Source organism: Triticum aestivum, chromosome 1B (genome assembly GCF_018294505.1).
Source record: "Triticum aestivum cultivar Chinese Spring chromosome 1B, IWGSC CS RefSeq v2.1, whole genome shotgun sequence".
Classification (NCBI taxonomy): Eukaryota; Viridiplantae; Streptophyta; class Magnoliopsida; order Poales; family Poaceae; genus Triticum; species Triticum aestivum.
The window spans coordinates 53,106,059-53,111,427 of record NC_057795.1 but is presented as its reverse complement, the minus strand read 5'-3'; positions in this window follow the sequence as shown (position 1 = coordinate 53,111,427).

The window sequence follows — 5,369 nt, the reverse complement described above, 5'->3', positions numbered from 1 at the left end:
TGCGTGAAATGGTCAGTGTCGCCCTGGAGCGTCAATGCCTCATTAATGCTCGGCCAGAGCGAAGGCGACCTCTCACTGGCGTCGGCTTTGAAGTGGTGCAACGGTCGAGAGAGCGCCGCTTCCCGGTGCACGCGACCGCTCCGCGTCGAGACTGGCCATAGGCCCTGTTTGGATCCATGGATTAGAGTTAGTTTGAGCTAGTTGGGGCTCAAATAGCCGTAAAGTATCCAAGCATGAGGTTAAATTGGAGCAAGTTGCACCGAACCCACCAAAATAAACTATCCCACCCAAGAGGTGCTAACTAGAGATAGTTCTCATTGGGACCACTGAAAAATCACTTTTCTCTCTCCATGAAGTGCATTTATTGTCAATCTAACCCTGTCACCCAAACACCGCTTTGGCTACAGTTAGTTCAGGGTTAGTCATGAGTTAGTCTAACCTCTAGCTAAGTTAGAGTATCAAACAGGAGCAGTATAGGACATGCAAGTTGCTCAAAGCATATATGCAAATTCGTACCTGAAAGGATTTTTTCTTTTTGAAAACGGAGCGTGAAAGGAATTTTTTTAGAATGCTCTTGGCAGTCGCTAACATGTGATAGTTAACCGACCTCAATAGACGACAGAAATGCCAGCCCGCCGCACTTTGATCGAGACGAGGAGGGAGAAGCGATACAGGCTGCTGGATTACTAGAGATAGGTGTCGCACGGAAGCCAAGAGATATGGTGATAGCGTGGGTTAGCCATGTACTAGTATGATGTAACTACACTGGGCTACCGTGTTTCGTACTCTTCCAGTCCACCATGGAGATGATTGGTTAATTTTATATCGTTGAATAATATTAAATATTATGAGTGCAGACGCTCCACCACGAGGTTCCTTGCTCCTTCTCGGTCGTCCGGAATCTATGTTCTTCCACTCTATTTTTTACGTGAGCTTTTTTCATCCTTTTGCCAACATGCGAGACATCTAGCATCAAGGCGCACATGTTATGCAACGATCGTTCCATCTATATGAAGAACACGTGGCACTGGAACTACGAGACGGACATATACCCAGGAGTGGACGTACGAACCTGAGTAATGTAGCACAGTAAGTGAAGTAGAAAGGCACAAATGGGATGAACATGCATGGCATACAGGGTGTGTTTGGTTGCATTCTTGTCTCAGCATAGTTGTTCCCTCTTCATGCATGCTCAACTCGGCATCCCTCTTCATGCATGCTCTCTTCATGCATGCTTCTAGTGTATTTGTGCTAAACTAGTGTGGACTCATGCACCCTCCATACACTCTACCAAACACCCAAAAGTAGGTCGAGAAGGGAACTCTTGGGCGGCATTTGTCTCTTACTACGTACTACCACTAAATGTTGTACGTGCAATGCACGGTAATGTTATGGAGTACGTGCCTAAGTACTCTACTACTACTATATTAGTTGGAGGCACATATTAACTTTTATATTTGTTTACGTGTATGACCCGAGACCTTCCAACTAGACGTGTCTTTCTCTCCAGGTCGCACTTTGTATTGTTCATACCACTAAGTACTACTACGTGTGGTCTCTGACCCAAAAATGGAAGAAGTGGAGACGCTCTACCACGCTATTTTTTTACGCTGGGCTCTACCACGCTGTTCATGTCCAACTCCTTTTGCTGATGTGTGGGACATCCAGCACGTGCCGTGTTTGGCACCCTTCGTCATAAGAGTTGAAATGCTAGCATTCATCAGAAATAAAAAATAATTATAAATGGGCAGTGATACTATTTTTTTGCGAACCAATCAGCAGTGATACTATACCACGCAGTTTCCTTGCTCCTCGATATCGGAAAGAATACTTCCGTTCGCCAACATGTGGGACGTTGACCATCCTGGTCCACTTGCCATGCACGCAGAACTCCAAGGGAGAGTCACCCAGGTCGTCGCGCCGTAGTAACAATTACTAATGAGCCGTCAAATCACAGGCCCACTTCCCACTTTGAAGTTGCTCGGACGAAGGAAACATCATGACTTTGTTGAATTCCGCTTCTTGAAGAAAACTACTGTACCAGCAGTACTGCTAGCTACAGTATTTACTCCAACAGAGGCCTCCTTTCGTTCATAGGATAGGAATATGAAAATCATGGGAAGTGAGATGACATGCATCTCAATTCCTATAGAGAAAGAGATGCCATTTGATGCATAGGATAGGAACTTTTCCATTTAGTCTAGGCTAATGTACTAGTAATTTGCTCTAAAAACTACAGTAGTAACTAGTAGTACTGGTACATGCTCATACTCAGACAAAGAGACACACAGTAACTACTAGTACTACTACATCTCACATGCTGGCTAGACACCGTCGTTCTCCTTCCCGGCTTTGTCGGCGACACCCTAGCGTGCTTGGATCTCCGCCGACCTCTCTGCAGCAGCACGTGCGTCCTTTTCTTTCTTGCGGCAGCGGGCCTCTCTTTTCATGAGTGCTTTCTGACTTTTCTGCTCCCTCTGTGCGGCTTTGGCCGCCTCTTGCTCTACCACCCATTCGGCCTTGGCATCTTCAAATTCCTCCCACATAGTTGTGAGCTCGCGAGCGGCGATGAACTCGGCACGGCGGGATGCCATCGCTTCCCTACCATTTTGTGTGCGTTCATGGGCGGAGAGGAACTCGGCGCGGCGGGATGCCATCGCTGCCTTACCAGTTAGTGTGCGGCGCGGTGGCATGAATGACGCTTGGTGAGAGCTCTAGGGTGGAGTGGCCGGACAACCGTATAGTGCATTGGTTTGTCAAGAGCTCAAGGACAGAAGACGAAGCAAATTAGGATTCCCCTTCAATCCTGGTCATTTATTACCGAGTAAAATGCATTGGCGGTCATCAAACTTGTCTTGATAGCTCACTTTGATCATTGTATACGAGATATGGTGATTATATGGTCGCTCGCTCAGCGTATAGCTCCATATTTGTATGGTTGACCAGTCAAACAGTCCGCATGCGCCTCAGCAGCTCATGTTCTTTATCTATCTACGCGGGCCTACCTGTGAATGGAGAAAGAAATACTGTAAAAACCAAAATTATGCGTATGTGGGGAATCAAACCACGGACTCGTCGCTGCAACGCACCCTCATCAGCCAAATGAAAATGAAATACTTCGCATCAGAAACTCACGCTCACGTCGTCAAAGCATGCTAATGCATGCACACCGCCCTCTAAATCAAAGTCCTGCTCATCGCGCAACACAAACGGCAAACCCATCGCCTGCGCGCCCCGGCGGTGCCTGACATTACTGTTTAGACGTTTGATGGATGCCTACGCGAACGCCGAGCATGTATTCACCTGGCTCAACACCTACGGTCATACTCAGACCGCCTTGCTCATGTATATCGTCCATCACAACGACAATCTATAAAACAACCTAAGCTAGAGAGGGTACTATGGTAGTATGGTACAGAGTATGTACTATCGTGAGCGACCGATCTTAGTGCCACTGCACACCGAAACCCCTTCCATCGCTAGCGCGCGCTTCCCGCCTGAAACGGTCACCGTCTCTCCAGAATGTCAATGCTGCATTCACCGGACTTAACTGCAGGTGCAATTGGTGTGTCACTGACATGCGGGCCAGACGAGCGTTGGGCCCACATGTCAGTAACCCAAACGCATCTGCAGTTAAGTCACTGAAGCAACGTCCGCATTCACGCCCGACGAACCTACTCAGGTGCCAGTTGTCCATCCGTCTGCCGCGGATCATTGCCATTCGCCCGCTATATTAACTTGAGCCCCAGCTCCCAGCCATAGCAAAAGACCCACACTTATTCTCCTCTGGTCCCTTCCTTCTGTCGGCACGACTTCAACCATGCCCTCCTGGCGCTCCGAAGCTCTCTTGGACGTACTGTCGCAGGAGCAGACGAGGGACATCGGCGGCTCCGCTCCAGGCGTGCTCCAAAGCTCTCTTCGACGTACTGTTGCAGGAGCAAACGAAGGAGATCCCCAGCACCCCCCGGGCCGCCCTCCGCCGCCATGACCACGAAGCCAGCGCGCGTGCGCGGGCGGAGCCGGCAGCGAGGAAGAGTAGTACATGGTAGGTTGCCGCCGCTCTAGTCCCGGGAAGGCCACCGCTACTCCACTCAGTCGACACCAAGCTTGGTGGGGTAAACACCGACGGCCGATTAGCCGCTTGACGGCGACGTGGAGGCGGAAATCTTCATAACCTTATTCTCCGGCCGAAGGAGGAGGTTATCGAGGCGGATGAGGAGGAGGCAAAGGCAATGGCCGACTTTCTCGGTTCATGGCCGGACATGGTGGTCGGGCGCCGACGATCGTTTAGATTAGGTTTACAGTAGGTTTAGTACGGGTTGTGCGAAATATGTAATGAATTTCGTCTAGTTTGTAGGAAAATATTTCGAAATGTAATGAATTTGATTCGGTTAATTTGAAATTTTCTTTGTTTGCACGAATTTCGTCCGGTTAGTTCATATAATTGCCGAAAGGTATGCGGGCAGCATCGGATGGCATCCATCAGTCTCCTCGGACAGATGCCGGTGTAAATTTGTGGGCCAATGCTGGAGATGCCCTAACTATCATGCTATAATCGCTAACAATCCTCCATTATTTGGCAGGGAACGGTTATCACTCGATCAAAATCAGATCTACGGTGTTTCGCACTCCTCCCGCGTAAGAGTGTAAACTCTTGCTTATATAAAAATTGAGCAAGTGGATGGCACTCTAGCGCGTCATATCACTCGAACTAGCCCGCCTAACAAGCGGGAAAGCACCTCCCTCGTCATTTTGTTCTGGATTTCTATCGATCGATCGCGCCAAAATGTTACACTTTGCAAGTTCTAAAGGAAAAGGCGGCACACTTACGACTCATACGCGTCTCAACCCCGACAGTCCGGCTCGCACGCCGCTCACCAGAGGGGACATGCGTTGTCTTGCAATTTCACTGACATGTGGGACCGTAATTGATTAAACCGTCGATAGCCGAAATCTAATCGCTCGGCGGGCGTCGGCTGAGAAGAGAGAAACAGGGGAGGGAGAAGAGATCGCCCGCCCGCCGCGCACGGACTCCAAGAAATATATGGTGATAATGTGAGGTGGGCCATGCTGGAGTCTGGAGCCCGCTCTCACTGCCCTGGCCCCTCAAGACGCCAGCTGCCCGCTGCATGCATAACAAGTAGTCCCCGCTTATGTGGAGGAGAGAGAGGCATTGACAAAGTCAAGGAGTAACAGTGGAGACAATAGCTTTCATAAAAAATGAACAATGAATACTCGTTGCTCGTCCTTTATATCGGAAAGAATACTTTCATTCGCCGACATGAGGGACGTCGACCATCCTGGTCCACCTGCCATGCACAAAATTATCCTGGTCTACCCCGGTCGTATCACAGGCCCAACCTTTCCCA